This window comes from Pollachius pollachius (genome assembly GCF_949987615.1).
Source record: "Pollachius pollachius genome assembly, chromosome: 8".
NCBI lineage: Eukaryota > Metazoa > Chordata > Actinopteri > Gadiformes > Gadidae > Pollachius > Pollachius pollachius.
The window spans coordinates 25,499,116-25,520,015 of record NC_136941.1 but is presented as its reverse complement, the minus strand read 5'-3'; the positions used below and the strand labels follow the sequence as shown (position 1 = coordinate 25,520,015).

At 41.5% G+C, this 20,900-nt stretch overlaps 1 protein-coding gene across 4 annotated transcripts in view; it reads right to left on the bottom strand.

Moving 5' to 3' along the window:
* The window catches only part of slco4a1 (solute carrier organic anion transporter family, member 4A1), a 52,497-nt gene extending 31,884 nt beyond the window's left edge, over positions 1-20,613 (bottom strand). For 3 of the 4 annotated variants that reach the window (XR_013812049.1, XM_079741715.1, XM_079741717.1), the window contains exon 1: positions 1,898-2,030. The gene's annotated coding sequence lies outside the window, so the exon portion shown is untranslated. Of the gene's footprint in view, positions 1-1,897; positions 2,031-20,489 lie in introns of those variants that run through there. The other variant, XM_079741716.1, reaches the window with a different exon arrangement.
* Between the last annotated feature and the right edge of the window lie 287 nt (positions 20,614-20,900).

The following is a 20,900-nucleotide window of genomic DNA, read 5'->3' as shown; positions in this document are numbered from 1 at the left end:
CCATTGTTCTCAAACGTCCCACCACTCCGACAATTTCTGTTTCCATGGTCGGAGTGGCCGTACTTTACTTTTTTCGAAACGTCCCGCCATTCCGACATGAGGTCATAAATATAAATTGCATTACTATTATCATGGTACTTTAATTAATTAATATGATTATTTCTTAGTTGCATGCGTTCACCAATGACATTCTTCATTGGTGATTGGGACAGCAACGTGGTCTTATTATAGCCCGATCATTAACTAAAAAACACACAGAAAGATTAAAGCATCCGGCATGTGATAGGGCATACGCAACAGGGATAATCGCACAGTGGAATGCTGCGCGATTTCATCTGCACAGTGGAAAGCGCTCGTCCACTGGGCGGACGAGCGCCGGGCGGAGATGTTCGCTCATTTCAGAAGCAGGGAGATTACAAGACAAAAATAAATGTATAATTTGCCGTGTGCTGCCTGGCACTAATGCTCCCGTTGAACTGATCTTTATTCCATCATGAACAATACTTGAACTGACGAGATCAACCGCACCGTTCCCACCTTAAAGGCGTTGCTTATCACACGGGCCAATTTTGATGACACGTGTCCGCAATTCCACAGCGGCAGGCTGACAGCAAACAAATCGATTTTGGAGCAAATTCAATCCTACAAATATGTGTAGGCTAATTTGAAGGGCGTTTGTCTCTGTGTTGAGGTCATGTTTTCGGTCTTACACACACACACACACACACACACACACACACACACACACACACACACACACACACACACGCACACGCACACGACCCGCGAGGGAATATTTACTGGCCCTTTTAGTGGAAACCCATAGGTAAATAAAAGGTCGGGGGATATTGTATAACAGTCTTATGTTTAACGGATTTCCCCTTTATGGGCAAAAACTGTTGGTTTATTTTTATTGATCCCCTTGTGGGACTGGGGCGGGCTATACTCGCCTTTCTCCTTTGTAAAGGGCATTGTGTTGCCTTTGGGCCGATATGAAGTTAACGGTGCCTATTCCTTGATTCGTTCTGCCGCGGCACTCCAAACAATTAATTCCGTTCCAATGTTCGTCCAATCCACTCCAATAGTGGTCCTGCATTGAGTTTAAATCCAACTCTAACGAATAAATGGTCCAGTTTTAAGTTTCATAGAATATTTATACCCAGGGCTATAAATAAGTGCACACCCTGCGCTCGTAACACTTGTAGAATGCAGTCGTCAATTGATGGAATGGGTTATTTCATACATCATCCCAACCAAAATTTGGAATTAATCAAATTAATTACAGATAAATAATACTGAAATGGCTACTTTTTGGTTGAACACATTTGAACAAAATATTTATGATCCCCCAATGTAGACCTGATGTCGGCGCCACTGATTGATAGACTGTCGGAATGGTGGTAGTAAAAGGTGTCGGAATGGCAGCATGTAACCGTTCAGCGAGGTTCGTAGTATACCTCACAAATCTCAAGAAGCACAGAGCGCCAAGCTGAACTTTCTTGCATTATGTAATTAATTACATGACTAATTAATTAAGCAATAATAATTATTATTCACTAATTAGTAAGCAATTCATAAACGGCTATCAATTAATTAATAAGACAATGAGTTGATCGTTCATGAGATCATTTATAAGGCTATATAAAATAATGATTTAGAATCTATTTACATGCATTTTAAACACTTAATAATGATGTACTTCTTGATTAGTTTGGGTAAAGTGAAGGCATTCGCTAAGTATGAGCTCATCTAAAGTTAGGACTATTTAAGCTTTTATAAATAAAAAATATATAAATGCTATATAAACTACTAATAACCACTTTATCAATGCCTCAAATCTGCAGTTATTAAGTGCTCCCAACAAAGGATAAACAACTTTATAGAACCCATTACTTACTATGCAAATAGTTGCTTTCCATCTTCATAGTTCAAAAAAACAGACTTTGGAAGTTGTGTCTTTCGAAAACCAATTCTACAAACTGCTGTGTGAACAATAAGGGAGTCAAGTGTATATGAACAGGTTCTCAATGCCCCCATCTGAAAATGTGTTGTCTTTTAAACGTTTAGAGATTAGAGGGAGAGGTTATAAGGGTAGAGAGGGAAGAGTGACCATCATGAGGTAATAAGGGAGGGATTGGCTTTGCTCAAGGTGAACCAGGGCACTCTGTTATAACAATGCAGACCGTTATGCTTATGAATTCAAGCACAGTTTATTGTTTCTGTCCCCAGAATGTCGGATATTGTTTATGAATTAAAAATAAATAAATAAATATATTTCACTCCTATCAAGATCATGCATTGAGCTTTTCATTTATTTTATTTGTTGTCAAAGTGGAAACACGCAGCTGGATATGCTACGGTTGGCTGATTCTCACAGAAGGCCTGTTTGAGTTGGGCCAGGTTGCCTTTCCTGCCAAATGGCAAACAAAGGCTTTTTTGAAGTATTTTTGGAATGGAACACTACAGGATATTCAGACTGTTTAGATCCCCGACAACAAACTGTACCCCTGAAGTCATCTTTGCACACAATCCTTTTTTTAAGGAACTGGTTTGTCTACACGCTACGCGCGGTCTTTACTGGAATAGAAATGCAGCAACTCTGTGGTTAGGTTTTGAAATATGTTGTTCAACACATTGAAAACCACTGTGGAAATACTGATGTAATGCAGTAACACAGACATATTGTTTGATATTGGCAAAGCTATAAAAGCTTAAAAGGCTTTTAATGGAAGTGTATGTTAGGAACCACTGGTCTACAACATACACCTGACCTCACAGAATGGCGGAAGCACAAGACTATACCCAAACCTATGTGACCCCTGCTTATTTTGTAACCCTGACATAGAAGGGATGGAGTTGTTTAAGATATACTCATGTTCACATAAATGTGAAGTGGGAAATAAAGATTGCTTTGATGAAGAACTACATGTCCCTACGGTGTCCTTGCCTTGAAGAGCGCTATAATATGTTTGTTTGTTCACATTATGTAATGTCATTCTAACGAAAGACACAAGTAAGATAACATTACCTTGCTAAAGTACCATTAAATGAGTGAACTTCACACTCAAATTCAATAATGGGCGAGACAATGTTCAAAAAGTTGAATATTGTTGTAACTTTATAACATAATCGTTCACACAACAGTGTTTCCCACAGAAGCAGATTCTACTTGTGTCGGTAGCTGCAGGGGGCAACGATACGCTGACCTAAAGATCATTGGTATGAGTCCCACGCTTCTAGCGGTGTTTACCTGCTGAGGTGATGGGCTTCCAAGCTTTGTCATTGGGCAGTATCACTTCTATATATTTCTACTCAATATACAAATTACAAAGTACCCTTCCCTAAACAACAGCACAACTGAAATTCAGTTAAGCTGGGGACGCCTCTCGTTTCAAAATTCTTTCAATGGATTCAAATCGCTTTATAGAAGTGTATCCCGCTAGCTGTACAATGGTAAAAAGCAGTTAAAAAAGTATTTGGCCAACGGAGCTACAAGAAAAAGAATGCCCTAAATCCTTGAGATTTAGACTGCGTATGCTTTTAAAGATTTTGGGGTATTTAAAACATCCCTAACACCTATTTCTGAACTCCCTATTGATTCTATTAAGGAATTTGACCAGACGTCTTCTACGAGCGGAAAGGCCAACAACAATTCTTCCTTCAGCGCATGATCATGGTGTGAGTATGCACGGAGAGGAGGGGTGGAGCGGCCGTACACAGCTGACCCAATGTGTTGGTGAGGGAGCAAGAATCAATGTGCTGCAGGCAGCTCTACAATGAAAAATGATTTTACCCCTTTTAATTGAATTTGTTACAAATTCAATAAATATATTGAAACTTGAATTATGCTTATGGCTGGCATGAGGCAATTGTCATACTAGTGAATTGTAGTAAGCTAGGTAGTTATTGAAATATCCTATAAATAAATTTGTTCTCCACTGAATTACTGTTTCCTCAGAAGTTAGTAGGTAAAAGATATGAGTCCATTAAAATGTGTCCTCACAAAATATAACAGACAATGGCCTTGAATAAATTCCTCTGGGTTTGAACATTGTTGGAAACAATTGGGATGATGTAAGTACACAACTCAAATATAATTATATAACATGCGCCTTGTCATTTTCAGATATTTAACTGTGGAAATGTAAGTATCACTTCTTTATCCCCATTATAAGTGTTCAGTAAATGTCTATTGATCCTCTACAGATAAACAAGAGAGGTTATTGAGTGACTATGTCATGGCCACAGTTGTGGTGCTGTGTGTTCTCCCCTTGTGTCGGCCACACCCCGTCTATCTCTGTGCTTTGCCTGCCACTCTCAACTGCTCACACCTGGCCTGTATCAGCTCATCAACTCCCCTTCAAATGCACCTGGTTTCCCTGCAGTCTTCGCCAGATCGTACTTCGATGTACCGTGGTAGTTACGCGTACCTGGCTCCAGTATATACACTTTCTAGTTGTTTCTCCTGCTGAAATCTCGTGCCTCACCTTTGTTCTCTTTTGCCTATAGTTTTTTGGATCTACACCTCCAGCCTGCCTGCTTCACTCCCTCCAGCCTGGTGTGCCCCACTCTCCAACCTACCCCCTGCCTCACTCCTGCTTATTCCAAATAATCCTGTTCACCTTCACTCCAACTCCTGTCCTGTCTGTGTTCTGCTCTTGGGTCCAGCAGCTATCGCTCCCCTAACAGACTATTGCATATATATATATATATATCAATCTATATTTTTAAAGAAAGGTCCATGCTATCAAATTTAATTTAAAACTTGTTAATCGTTATTGTTTTTGTTATTGACAAAAAATGCCAGGTAAATAAGGTAAAAAAACAAACAAATATATACAAGGGTTGTAACGGTTCCCGTCAAAGAACCATACCATTCTGTTTTACATGGTTTGGTTTGCAAAAGTAGACAGTTCGGGACTGATTCCAAATATCATTTTCGCACATTTTGAGATCAAAACCATATCATATCATCGTCTTATAACAGTTAAGCGCAGTGGACTGGGACAACTTCGCCCTGGAAGCCTTCTTGCGGGCACTCGCACCAGGGCATTTAAGCCAGAATGTGGGCCTCACTACACCGCGGACATTAAATTAGGTATCACAGAAGTCCAAGCAGGCAAAGGTGATTTTCGAGCCTTGGCCCGTGGCTGCCCAGCACCTGCAGCTTTGATGGCGAGTCTTGCCGCGGCCCTGTGGACATGGGGTCCAACATCACCCTTGTCCGTCCTGGGATCCTGCGTGGATTCAAGGTTGTTGTCTCGTCAGCCTGAACCCCCTTCTGCTGTCAAGATGAAGACTTGGACCAGTGATCGAGCTAGAACGTGGGGCCCGAAACCAGTCCCTATTCACCTGTGTGACAGGGAGATGGTGCATGAGTTCTGGTGAGCCGATACACAGGACTCATCACCAGCCTGGACCTGCTGCCCTGCTGGGGAGCCAAGTTCCTGTACAGGGCCATGTAGAGCCGCGCGGTCAATTGATTTTTAATCGTTATTCAAATGTATTGTTAAGGACGGTTCTTTAAAATGAAAATCGATTATTTATCAAGTGCAGTGATTTTAATCGGGTATTTACGGTAGCGCAACCACTTCCCTAACCCTTCTTTGAGGTCCTGTAGTTCGTAGTAAAGACTACGAGACCTAAAGACTGTAGCAACCAAATGCAGCAGCACAACACATTTATCCCAGCATCTTAAACTGAGGCATGCAGCAGAGGGAGATGTATGTTATTTTTTGCTTTGGTTAATCATTGTTATTCTTCAAACAAAATCCAAAAATCGATAATCGGCTTTGGTTTGAAAGAATCAGAGATTTTATTTTTAAGGCCAAATTGCCCAGCCCTTCAGCCATGCGGTCAACCCAAAAAAGTGCCAGCTGAGAGAGAGAGAGAGAGAGAGAGAGAGAGAGAGAGAGAGAGAGAGAGAGAGAGAGAGAGAGAGAGAGAGAGAGAGAGAGAGAGAGCATTCCTTGGGCATGTGGTTAGTGAACAGGGTGTTGCCCCCCACTTAGCAAAAGTAGCTTCCTTCCGAGACTGGCTGCCCCCAACCAATATCAACGAGCTGCAGGGCTCCCTGGGCCTGGCCTCCTATTACCGCCGGTTTGTGAAATGACTTTTTCACCATAGCCAGCCCGTTTCACGGCCTCATAGACAAGATGCACTCCTTTTGCTAGGATGACTTTTACCAGACTCCGGGGTTCCCTTATCAAAGTCCCTGTGCTGAGCTATCCTGATGCCAAGCAATCGTTCATTGTGGACACTGACGCCAGCAATGTGAGGGCTGGAGATGTCTTGTCCCAGAGGAAAGCGGATGGAGAACAAGCTGTGGCCTACTCCAGCCGGCTATTGAAAAGGACTGAAAGGAACTTCCTACTTCAATGAGGGGTGGATGCCATTATCATTCAAGAAGCTGCAACAACATCAGGGGGCGGATGCAGTTTTGGAGCGAGGTAGGGGCTGGCTGGAGGAACGACCGCTGTGGGTGGGGTTGTCGGAATTTGGGTATCTTCTCCAGCTGCTGGTAGTAATGCGCGATATAAACGATATACAATACAAACGATAAAAAATGGCCTACGATAGAGATTTTAATTCTATCGCTCTATCGCGATAATGCGTGTTGATGACGCAAAATACAATGTTTCATTTTTGTTTTGGTACGGTTCCATTTCACATTGCAATTTTCGCAACAGTGCCAGAATTTGTCAACAAACCCGCATGTGTGCAAAGAACGTTAAATCATTGGACAAAAAGGTCCGGGGGGGGGAAGCACCGGTGAAAGTAAACAATCATGGATATCCAGCGTGATATACATTGATCTGCGGACTGGTCCAACTCCTTCTCCCTCATCCTGACTCGGAATGTGTTAAATGCATCAGCATTTTTAAGTTATGTTTTCCAGCATACTTTTTACTTGCTTTTGTCGGACCGTCGGGTGGTGGCTCAACATGGAGCAAAGAGGAGACGGAATGTCTTTTGGATATCGGACCCAAATATCCAATAGACGTTCCGTCTCCTCTTTGCTCCATGTTGAGCAACGTCTCCGAGACCACCTCTCTCCGGCTGGGTCAACCTCCTTTTGATGGTTAAAAATATCACGTAATCTACAAAAATCGAAACAATCAATGATCGATCATCAATTAATCATGCCCATTCCTAATTGTCAGTACAGTGTCTGTTCCTTATCTAGAAAGACACCCGTTTTTCCTGTTCTCTGCATCTTGGGTGGCATTTAAGAACCATGGACTTAAACTAAGTGTAGTGCCTTTTAGAACGGTTTGCACTTAAGGAAAGAAACCCAATACTTGACGCTTTTTCTTTGTTAAAGTCTCTGCAGCTTATGTACTTGAATTTTATTTATCTGCAACATTATGTTGTATGATTACAGTGTTCCACAATAAATGTTCTCAAAACGACATACTATATTTCTCTTTTTTTAAAATACATTTAGCAGTTTGGCTTTCCTTAGGGTCTATGTAACCTGCTCTGAAACGGTTATTTTATGATTTTATATCTTGATGTATATCGTTATCGCTGTAATGTATATCGCAATGTGGATTTTAGGCCATATCGCCCATCCCTAGCTGCTGGTCCCTCGCATGCTCAGTCCGTCATGCTGGTCTACGGTATGGCAGGCACAGAGCACTTCAAGACCCTTCAACTTCTCCACGGAACTGACAAACATTAAAAAAAATTCACCCAAAGAGAAGGGAGTCATTTTTTACAGCGATTGTTTCATTTTAAAATGTGAAACATACGTACAACCCAAAAAGTGGTTGGTGTTTCTGTTTGTGGAGTAAAATTGTGGAACAGGTTGAAGGAAGAGCTCAAGCTAGGGTGACCAGGTGTCCCGCTTTGTCCAGGACAGTCACGCATCTCCATTACGTTTTTACACGTCCCTCAAATTGAGAAGATGTCCCGCATTGTTATTGACAGTCAGAGTCAATTCTTTTGAAATGCGTGTTATATAATCTGGGAATCAAAGTACAGTATCTCACAAAAGTGAGTACACTCCTCACATTTTTGTAAATATTTTATTAAATCTATTCATTGGACAACACTGAAGAAATTACACTTTGATACAATGTAAAGTAGTCAGTGTACAGCTTGTATAACTGTAGTAAATGTTATACAAGCATATACACATGTATAAATGTATTGTCCCCTTAAAATAACTCAACACACAGCCATTAATGTCTAAACCGCTGGCACCAAAAGTGAGTACACCCCTAAGTGAAAATGTCCAAATTGGGCCCAAAGTGTTAATATTTAATGTGGCCACCATTATTTTCCAGCACTGCCTTAACCCTCTTGGGCGTGGATTTCACCAGAGCTTCTCAGGTTGCCACTGGAATCCTCATCCACTTGTCCTTGAGGACATCACCGAGCTGATGGATGTTAGAGACGTTGCGCTCCTCCACCTTCCATTTTAGGATGCTCAATAGGGTTTAGGTCTGGAGACATGCTCAGCCAGTCAATCACCTTTACCCTCAGCTTCTTTAGCAAGGCAGTGGTCGTCTTGGGGGTGTGTTTGGGGACGTTATCATGCTACTTTCCTGAAGACCATACTGAAGAGTTACTTGCAGCAGGCCTCCATGAGGCTCTTGATTCCTGCGGGCTTTCAGAGCAGAAGCTAGTTGCAATCAATACAGACAATGAAGCCAACATCAAGAAGGCCATCGAACTGCACAAATGGACAAGACTCCAGTGCTTTGGTCACAGGCTTCACCTAGCAAAACTTATAATTAATAGTGAACTATAATTGATAGCTGTAAAATTATATTAATAAGGAGCTTTGTTATCTCTTCATTATCATTGTTCTTATCATCATCATCAACTATATCAATGCCTGAAGGGAAATTATTTTCAACTTGCTTCATGTGGGTTTATTGGAGTCATTTGGTTTGGGGCTATAGTTAAATCAATTAATAAGCATTAGGATAAGTGAACTAATATGATTGTTTGTCGTTTTTACAGAGAGAGGTGTGAAAGATGACCGCTTAGGTGTCTGCAAACAAATTGTGTCAGCTTTCTCATGCTCCTGGAAGAAAGGAGGGACCTGGCAATTGTTTAGAACGATCTGGGTCTTCCAAAGCATGTGCTCATGACTGGGACGCCTACCAGGTGCGGATCACGTCAAATCATGATTGAAAGAGTGCTTGAGCAAGAGAGGGCAATTAGTCCGTTTCTAAAGGCTGACAAGAGATCAAGGCACTTGGTCCTTAGCTGGCAAGATGTGGACGTCCAGAGGCTGTCAACAAGGTGTTGAGCCCTCTCGAGGACTTTGAGATGCATTGTCAGGAGAGCAATATGTCAGTGTCTCCTACCTCAAGTCAGTGCTCAGTCTCTTCAACACGTCATCCATTCTTGCTGAGGAAGAGAGTTATACTTAGCTGACGAAGGATGTGAAGAGAAAATTTTTAGCCTACTCAAAGGGGACATTATGAAAACAACACTTTTCCGGTGATTTGTGGTGTTGGTTTTGGTCTCTGGTGCTCCCACACGCATACAAACTTTGAAAAAAGTCTGTACATGAGTTTTTGAGTGAGATATTTCTGAAAGTAACCCACCTACAGTTACCAAAGTTTCAGCGCCCCTCCTACGTAGGAAGGGGGCACAGTTGAATATTACCTCTCACTTCCCCACTCCCTTCCGATCATAGCATAGCTAAGATTTTGTGGACCAGCGGACGAGCAGCTCCGGCGGGGGGAACTCGGCGGCGGCTCAGCTCCGGAAGGACAATCCCTTTCTCTGCCGGACTGCCGCCGAGCTACCCCCGCCGGACTTTTCAGCTGGCGGAGCAGCCGGAAAGCTTCGGCGGCAGTTCAGCTCCAAGAGTACACTGCCGGAGCTGCCTGACTGCCGCCGAAGCTTCGGTGGCGGCCGAACGTCTTCGACGGCGGCAGTCCGGCAGCTCAGCCCCCGGAGTACAATCCCTTTCTCCTCCATGTCGTGCTTCATGGACTTCAGAGAGTCAAGGTCAAAGTTAATTTCCCCCAATTCTTTTCAACCATGTCCGAGATATCCCCCACTAGAGTCTTTACTTGTTGTGGAAGTGCCAGAGACGTCAGACGCAGTCTCTATGATTCATAATATCATCCGAGGCGCACGTAGCTTTTGGCCCTGATATTAGATATAATATTATATAAATACCCATATATAATATTATTATATTACATTATATTATATAGATATAGAGCTCCAGGAGTCCGCAAACTGCAACAATCCCTTCTCCTCCATGCTGTGGTTCAGTCTGACAGCTCATTGGTCAATGGGCAGCAGCTAATTTGCATTAAAGCTACAGACACCAGAAACAGCGCATTCTGAAGGGACTGAAACAGAGAGGAATAGCGGTAGGCAAGATTTTTTTTCCTAAAAGCTATATCCAGCAAACAGCTTCAAAAACATGTTTACTGGAACTCAAATACTATGTTTACTTGTTGTGAAAACGCCATAATATGTCTCCTTTAAATGAGAAATATTCCCATCAGGTCACAGATGACCTGCTTGACATTGTGTCTATACTTGATCCACGGTTTAGAACCAAGTATATGGATGAAGAAAAGGTGGAACAGTTTAGCTCCATAGCAGTCGAAGAGATAGTGTCACCAATAAGGGCTCAACAGGACACTCTCTCAGGGGCTGCTGGTAGTGCAGCAGAAGCAGAGCCTGTTCCTCCTCCCGAGGAAACAAATTTCCCTTGCATTGCCAAGCTAGCTCGGCAGTATTTCTGCATCCCTGCCACCAGTGCTCCAACTGAGAGAGCGTCCAGCACTGGTGGCAACATTGTCCCTTGCCACAAGGCTGCACTCAAACCAGATGCTGTAAATGTTGAAATGTGTGATTGTTTCTATTATACAGGATAATCATTAGGGTGGAGCTTATTTATGAACTCTTGAAATATGATCTTCTTACCCTCTCATTTTGTTCCTATATATAAAAAAATAAATCTGGCAAAATATGAGCACAATTGAACAATATTTAGAGGTAGCTCAATGACCGTGAAGTTTCTCATACCCAAAAGCTGCAGCCGCCTTTTTTTTTTTTTTTCTCGTTTCTTTACTCCACCACAGAGATGTTTGTCCAATCCTTGGAGAAGCTCTATCAGTGAGTATGGTTGTTCATAACTTGTTCTAAGTTGTTTATAATGTTTTGTGCATTAAAATAGGGTTCAAAGCATTTATGTTCAGTAGTGAAAAACGAACTAACTATGCTAATTGCTAATCGGGAAGCTAACTGTTTAGCTATGATTATAAAGGCTAAGTTAGCACATTGTGAAGCCTAACTTATGTTAGATAGTGAATTATTTGGTGGGTTTGTTGCCATTGCTGCATTTAAATACCTAATTTACTATACTTACCTGTAATTTAATACTACTGAAATATGTTGTATGGTTACCTTGGATACCTACCTTAACTACAAACCTGTAAACAGAGTTAGTACCTTTTGTTGATAATGTGTAAAGAAGAAAATATTAGAAAGAGAAATACAAACCATGTTGTTGTATATTGTATTTGACTGTAACATATTGTTTAGTTGCAGTTTTACAAAAAAAGATTTCAGTAGACATACTCAACCTTGAGTCAAGTCAACTAAGTCTTTCTGTTAGCTTTCTGTCTCACAATACAATACAAGTGACGTATCTGCCAGGACAGTATACAATTAATTTTTTAAGCGCTGCAAGGACCTGTATAGATGGGACAAAATAATAACTAAATTTTAACAGTATTAAAATTCATTATTCCAAGTGGTCTAACCAATGCCATTTATAAATATCTCTTTCAGATTCATTCATCATTGAAAATGTCAACTGTGGCAAAACCAACAAGATCTCAGACCGAACTGTATCTCCTTGGTGACTCTGTGACCGAGTTAAATGGCAGCAAGTTGCCGTCATTGCGTATGGCTCTGGGATTCTTCCTACATCACCATCTCGAACTAAAGGAGACTATAAGACAATCATCAGCTGTTACCATCATGGAAATAGCAAAGTTTTGGCGCAAAGCTAGAATCCCAATGAGAGATCATCAAAACTGCCAAACTAAGCTTGAGTTGACTTTTGAAGAGTGGCGACTTCTGAAAAAGAACAAAGCGCGAACGTCACCAACTCAACTCGCGAGAGAGTCAGCTTTTGTTTCCAGGCTCGAAGATCTTTTTGATGTCGCTCATGCTGATGCTCTGACCAAGACGTCAGTATTACAAGATGACAAGGATTTCTTGTTAGCCCAGCGAGAGAAAGGAAGAAGGGGGTCGATGGCTGGATTAGATAAAAAGCTTGCTGCAAATGCTTGCCAGGCGTCATCAAATGGAACAAATAAAACAGTCAGCAGCATCTACCGCTGAGCTGAATTAATCTGATTCTGAAACCAGCTTAGCAGAATATGGTGAAGAGATGGACATCACAATGCATACACCAAAAAGAAAGAGGGGGCGAAAAACTGTCATTACTCGCAGCTGCTCTAGATTGCACAAAAGTGTCAGACCGCAAGGCTGCTTTTATCATAGCACAAACTGCCAAAAGCTTGGGGCAGAACATTGATGAACTTGCTCTAAACAGAGACTCAATTCGCCGAAACAGAGTACAACACAGAGGCCAGAGAGCTGCAAACATAAAGGCCAAGTTTCAGGGTAACGTTCCCCTTGTTGTTCATTGGGATGGCAAACTGATTCCGGATCTAATTGGAAAAAAGAAGGTTGATCGTCTGCCAGTATTGGTTTCAGGGAAAGGAATTTCTCAGCTACTTACAGTTGCCAAGCTTCCATCCGGAACAGGCGAGGCTCAGGCTGCTGCTGTCTTCGGAGCCATTCAAGACTGGGGCTTAGCAGACAGCATCCGAGCTATGTGCTTTGACACCACCAGCTCAAACACTGGTCGGATTGCTGGTGCCTGTGTCCTTCTAGAGCAGAAGCTTAAGAAAGAGCTCTTGTCACTGGCTTGTAGGCACCACATTATGGAACTGATAATTGGTGCAGTGTTCCAAGTATGTATGGGAGCCACATTTTCTCCTGGGGTTCCACTATTCAAACGGTTCCAGGAATACTGTGAATTTATCGACACAGCAAAGTATGAACCGGGGATTGCAGCCGATGATGTGGCAGGTCTTGTGGAAGACATTAAGCAAAGCACCATTGATTACCCCAACAAGCATCTTGAACAGAGTCTACCAAGAGATGACTATAAAGAATTCTTGGAACTCGTGGTTGTGTTTCTCGGTGCTGCTCCTGCACGAGGAGTGCGATTCATGTCACCTGGTGCAATGCACCACGCCCGTTGGATGTCCAAAGTTCTATACAGTCTCAAGATCTGGATGTTCAAGGCTCAGTTCAAACTGACTCCCGCAGAAGAGAGAGCGTTACGTGATGTGTGTGTGTTCGCAGAACGTGTCTACCTGAAAGCTTGGATCTCTGCTCCTCAGGCATCAGGTGCTCCTTCCAATGACCTGCTGCTACTTAAGTCACTGCTTGAATACTCATCAATCCATTCAGCCATTTCAAAGTCAACATCACGCAAGTTTTCCAAACACTTATGGTACTTGTCACAGGAACTTGTTGGCTTGGCTTTCTTCGACAGTCGGGTCAGTTCGTCAACCAAGAGACGGATGGTTAGTGCCATGCAGAATGAAGAAAACCAAGAGCACGATCATTCCAAGCCAATCACTGTTCATCTGGATTCATTCAATGACAAGAACTTAGAAGACTTTGTCACAGCAAAGTCAATGAAACTGATCAGAATCATGGAACTTCCAGATGGATTTCTCGCGGTTGATCCGGACTTGTGGCAGGACAGAGATGATTACAAGCAGGCTACAGAAGCAGTCAAGTCTCTTAATGTTGTCAATGACCAAGCTGAACGTGGAGTGGCACTCATTCAGGAGTACAGTGGATTACTAACCTGTGATGAAACGCAGCTGCAATTCCTGCTGCAAGTTGTTGAGGACCATCGCAGATTGTATCCTGATAGCAGGAAACAGACTCTGTCCGGGCTGCCACGAAAACAATAAATCTAGAGTTTGCTGGACACTGATATTAGTTGTCAGAAACTGAACAAGAATTCACTATTACTTTGTTCAAAATAAATAGTGTTGTTTAAAATAAATTTAAAAGTTGTGTAATTCGTTGCATTTTTATAAATTTCGTAATATTTGAGGCACTTGAGCTACCCCTAAACATAAGAATTTATCGTTCAAACTTTGCAGTGTGAGTGTTTTTTGACACAGAGTGTTTTTTTATTATGCCGCACAGATTAGGGGGGTAAGACTTAAAAAAAAAAAAGGAAAAAAAAATGTATTAGTTTAAGCTCCACCCTAATAATCATGTGAACCAAGTTGCATTTTATATTTCCTTTATATGTTCAATACTGGTTTTGAATAAATACTTTTGAGGGAAGTTATAACTAATGCAAGTTGCATAATTTTGTTTTACTATTTTATTTGTTTGAATGTGCATAGACCTCAAAGTAATGCAAGTTTTCTTTTTAGATTTACTTGAATACTGTGTAATGTACTTGGGCTTGAACTTCAAGCAAAAGTATAATTATTGCAATTGCTCTACTTTTTGTATTGGTTTTATAAAAGATGTTTGTGAAATTTGCAAAGTAAAAGTTCTGTATTTGACTGCAATTGTCTTGGCATTCTGATTCCTCACTTCATTAGATTCATGAGTGGCTTTTCTTTGTAAACAGCATCATTTTCTGGGGCCAAACCTTTATTACTACTAGTGTGGAATTATTAGGGGTTAGCTCGTATTTGTACCGAACCGTCACGGTACAGGCACTTCGGTGCGGTAACAGAGGTTGACCGTGGTGCGTAAATGTGGCGTACATAGCGTTAATAAGGCGAATGCAAAGGCTTGTTTTGCGATGCAGAATTTAAACTTGAAGTCGGAGTTCCCCCCGGACCGTTTAGCCAAAGTAAACTACTCCGACTCCGTAATCCGACTCCGTAACTACAGAGGCCCCTCGAGCATTCCCAGTTTTCCGTCGGGATGTCGGATACGCAATGCAATTCGCTGCCCGATCGATCTTATATGTTGACTACAAACCATGTACGGAGGGTTGTAAATAAACTTCCAAAGCTTTTCAAATCTTATTTGGTGTTTTATTGGTCCTTAATGTGCAAAGTAAACAATGTACAAAGTAAATAAGGTGCAAAGTCAAACCGGAGAAGTGATTCCGGAAATGATTTTGTTAGAGGACCAATCACAGCCCTTGCCGTCTCCGTTGCATCGACGGATAGTTAGAAAATATTGGATGCGCACATAAGCTACGTAGAGGGTCTCCGACAGGCTCTCCGGCTATGGAGAGGGCTCTCCGTGTCTACGTACAGCACTTTAACATGCACACGCATTTGAAAAGGCACCATCCAGGTGTTACTATCACCGTTGCTGTAAAAAAAACGAGCTGTACAAACCAAGCTCACGACAATATTTCAACAACCTCTGTCTGGGAATTCAGAAATGCAAATGCCATAACCAAGTTTATTGGTGTTTTCATTGCTGCTGATCTACGGCCATTCTCCGTTGTTGACAGACAAGCAGTTTTTTTAAATTTTCCCCTTAACGATTAACGGTACCTTCCTATACTGTACCGTGACTTCAAAACCGAGGTACGAACAGAACTGTGACTTTTGTGTACCGTTACACCCTTACTAGCTGCCCATCGAAGTGGTGGTGTGAAAAGGTAGCCCCTCCTTTTCACGTACATCTGACACTACCCGCAACACGTATTCTTGCCCTTGTGGGGGCTTGGGTAAAGGGGGGTGTCATAAATATTTGACTTGTTAAGCCCTTTGAGACTGTAATGGTGATTAAGGGCTATACAAATAAAATTGAATTGAATTGAATTGAACGTAACTGATCAACACGCACACACGCATTCACACATCTGGTAATGTTAAGTATGACGCGCAGTGCCGGCAACCGCGTCTCGTCATGAGAAATAGCGACCATAGCGATCACAAACGACAAAAAAAAAAAACGTTACTTACATGTAAACATCCTGGAAATCGGTTAGGTACCAGCCGATCTGCTCCATAACCCATTCTCTGCCGTTAATCCATACATTTTGCATGACACTGACAGCCTCACTCACTTCCTGGGTCCCCAAACATTTTGAACCCCAGGCAACAAGAGCACCTGGAAATGCAACACTTCATTGCCTGATTGGGATGCAGGAATATGACTGTTTGTAAGGGGGGGGGGAACGTTATTTGCACTATGTTTAATTATTACGGTATTTTGCAACAGTGAAGTTCATAATCAACATTTGAACTGTTAAGATGTGTAATGAAGTGTACGGTCGAATATCATTTCATTGTTAAATATAAATGTATTATGGTACATGCGTCTTTGAACCCCTATAGTAGTTGGTATCTACAGTGTTGGGAAAGTTCACTTTCTACGTGAAGTAGTTCAAAGTTCAGTTCCAAATTTTAAAATAAACTAGTTCAGTTCAACGTTCATAATTCAAAATTTTGAACTAAGTTCACAGTTCCAAAAAAGGAACTAGTTCATAGTTCTTTTTTTCTGTCAAACAACACGGCGATCTGCGCGCGCATCCTCCGTGTTGATGAACAAATAACCCCCATACTGAACGAAGTTTAACCGAGTGAGCGTGTCGTTCACAGACACCAGAATGAACAAGTTCACGGTAACGTTCATCAGGCAGTAATACGTTCAGTTCACGTTCGCCCAAAATATGAATGAGTTCATGAGCTATCATTCAATGACCACGTTCAGGCACAACACTGGGTATCTACCAATTGAGTTAATTGGTTGGCTTGATTTAAGCCCGATATTTTCTGCTTTAGAAAAGGGTTGGGGGAGGCAGAGTGAGACGGCTTGCTGTGAGGCTGGTACATGCACCGTGATTCTCTTGTTATTTGAACTTTGCTAGTGCGCAACCCTCTGGTTGATTTTTGGTTTGTTTATGAAAGTTTTTTTGTTTGGCTTTGCCATTTCACTTTTTCAAGCACGGTAAATAAATCACTATTTTTCCACTTAAACCTATGCTGCTGGCTGAAATTTTGTGGCCTACTAAAGGACTTCATTGCGTCCTAACCGCTACATCCCGAAGTGGGAGTGAGTCGGGAGGCTCATTTTCACAGGTGGAGAGAGTTCCTAGTGAACGTATTTTTTCAACAGCAGGGGACATAGTTAACGCCCAAAGATCCCAACTGCTACATGAAAATGTTGATATGCTGATATTCCCGAAAAAAAACATGTCCATCTCTTAGGCTGGGCATGTACCTAAGACCTTAGCTCTGTGACAAGCTATCATACTTGGAGATATTTGTTCAGTCTCTGTGTAGATGTTGTTTGCACTTTGAATACTGGGACTTTTGGACTTCTTTATTCATTTATTCATGGTTTTAAGTTTGCACTTAATGCTTGGAGATAATTGTTCAGTCTCTATGTATTAGATGTTGTTTACACTTAACAAAAATGAATAGACTAAGACAAATGGCATTGTTATGCATATTTTGTGTCTGTTAATGAACTACAACATTTTTGTGAATGGTCATACCCCTAGGAATTATTTTACAATATTCATCATGATGGTAAAATAATCCATCCTAAATCAATCTACAGCAGTTATTCCTCTCCCAACTAGTAGATCATGTTGTGAACACCTGATTATGCATGAAAAAATACCGTCATATACCTTGAAAGGGTATACCTTGAAACGGTCCAATTGCTGGACAAAAACAAAAGTTTTAAACTGCAAAGCCAAGAAATACATGTTCATGAATACTTGGATGCAAACAAAGGATCACAGATTACTTCCAAGGGTAAGCTTGATCTGGAAATGCTGCCTTAACAGATTAGGAAGAAAATGACACTGGACTAGCTGATTAAATCAGGAACACCAGTCAATACAGGAGCTATTTTGACTGTATGCCACTGTATGAACGCAGCCACATTATTGTTTGTTGGTCATTATTGCTATGTTTTATGATACAGAAACAAGGTTGTGTTCCATATTGCGGTGTTCATCAATGTTTGCATAATGCCCTATCAGTGTTGCTGGACCAAAATAAAACCATTAAATGTCAAGCAAATACGTTGTGTGATACTTGGAATGACATTGACTATCACATCCGAAAATTAATACACAATACCCAACTTTGGTATTGAACTCAAACTCATAAGAGTCCTTCTTGATGTTGATATAAGCATTGAAGTCCACACCCTTTACAGAAGTCAAAGGCTCCTGGGTGCTTTAATCTTTATTGTACAGACTTCCCTTTACGTCAGATTGAAGACATTTTTCCATAGATGATACTGTATGTGCTAAAGGATTTTGTTTAAGTTTAACAACCTAGGATCCTCAGGGAATTAAGTGTTTTGAAACCAGATTCCAGATGGCCGATAATCCATCCAAAGGAAGTCATAGGTTCTTCAGGAAGATTTGTTCAGTATCAGGATATGCATGTGTGAACAAAGTTTCATGAATGTAAGTCAAAGGGGTCATGAGATATGCTTGTTCAAAGTTTGCATTTTTGGACTATTGCTATAGCGCCACCTTTGGGCCATATTTCTTCTCTGTTAATACTAGCATCTACAGCTGTAGAAAGTTCCATAAAAAGTGTGCAAGCGGTTTAGGCCGTGTAAATCAAACGTGGCGAAATAATAATAAAACTAACGATTACAATAGTTTACCTCGCACTTTGTGCTTGGCCCTCTAATTATGACTAAGGAATCTTAATTACAACTAGAAAATGCATTTCCTGCAGAAAATGCGGTGAGGGCTGTAGTACAAAGTGAGGTTGAATATATTTAATAAAAACCACATAGATCAAGACATAAAGAAACGTTAAATGGCTTCAATCAAGTGAAGCGATTTGAACAAAGGTTCAACAGTCTAAATGGAGTAAGCAATGTAAACATGCACACCATTTAAGAAAAAGTAAATGGTTGGAAGCAAATGTGACCAGTGACCACTGAATGAAAAGCGCAAAGCATTGCTAAAAATGCAGAAATGAAAAATGCATTGAACTGAAGAATCTGAAACGTCTGATTATTGCCCTGCACTGTGTGTGTGTTTTATAAACTTTGATGTTTGATAAACTTTGTATGTTTATACTTGAAAACAAAAAATATATTAATATACATCTAAGACGTAATAACCATGAGGCCCTTGCAACAAGATGGTGCCAATTCTTACCAGATTTCTGTTTTTGTAGTCGGCTAGGATAATGGGTTTGAAAACCGCTTCTATGTATTAAAAGGGTGTGAAGTAAATATTACACATTATACCTTATATCACTTTATATAAATTAAAATATATACATATATACACACACACACACACACACATATATATATATATATATACATATACATATACATACACACACACACACACACACACACACACACACACACACACACACACACACACACTTAATCTATTTGCTAGACCACAAACAAACAGCACCGGTACAGGGAGGGAGTCTTGACATCCGGCGTCATCCAACAGCCCATTGTGTAAGTTACCTAGGTAGTTAAGCATTCGCCTATTCTGTTGGTATACATACATACATACACACACACACACACACACACACACACACATACATATATATATATATATATTTGTATAATTAATAAATGAATGGGGTTACACAACAAATTTAATTAGTGTTTATTCGATTTTTTTTTAATAGTCCAAAAGTGTCGACTGGGTAGGCTTGCAGGGCGAATTTGAATTCGCCCCGCAGAACGTTAGATACGTTATTGCGGGAGCCAATCACGAGGCCCCCCCCGGCTCGCTATTGGCTGGTTTAACACACAGGGAAGCGACGGCAAGCAGCAAGTTGCCTATAGAGTCAGTTGAAGTAGGCCCGTTAATCACGCGGCTTGCGCTGAAGAAAATGACAGCAGCTTCCCCACACCAACGTGCAATCTACGATTGCGCTTGGTCTGGCGACAGCCAGGCTAACGACGAGCATCCCTGAGCCATGGACCACCTCAATGAGCTGCATGGTTCACAACATGGGGAGGATCATCTTGTTCCAAAGCATCAAAGAAGCGAAAGCGCCAAACTAGGAACCTCTTCCGTGTAACATGAACACACTCTACTGTCTGATACCAAGTGTCTTTTTCCGACATCATCACACGTCGAGCTTCACATGTTTCGTAAAATTAAGGCGTGCTGTATAGCCTACTTCGAAAACACATGACAATGGAATCAGACCACCAGTGGATTACAGATATGGAGCCTACCTTAACAAATAATAACGACACCACGCTGACCGCCTCTTTTGATCCATTGAAACCCTATTATCCTGCGGAAACATTTGCGTTCGTAGTATAAACGATGGTCACTCGAGGGAGAGATTGTTATCATCGACAGTCACAATGTAGGCAGAAGGCATGTCATGGATTGTGCACCATTGCATCTGAACATGTGCGTCAGGCACACAGCTGAGGCTGAGCGCGGAGAGAGCATCCCTGTCATATCATCACCGCGGACTGTGGAATAAAGAGCTTACCTTACGGTCACACAGGTACATGATGTGGACGCCGTGTCGTGCATTTAAATGCATTGAGATTAATCCACGACGCGGCATCGCCAGCGCCGACAAGTTCCGCCAAATGGAGTTCGGCACGTTGACAGCAGGAGGCGTAAAAGCCCTTCTGATTCAGCATGACGGCAGCTTGTCCAATGGCATCAAGCCCCTACGGTGCCATCACCTCTAGGCCATTGGTTGTAATGAAGGCACATGTGTTGATCTGGTCAGCGTTGCTAACCAGCTAATTGGCCGGGATTTCTGACTATTATGAACTCATCCCTAGATTAGTGTAACATTTCTATTTCGCGTATGATGGGAAGGCTAAACCCTTTACATTTCAGTTAGTGGACGTTTTTGATCCCGAAAACGTAGATAATCTCTCTAGTCACA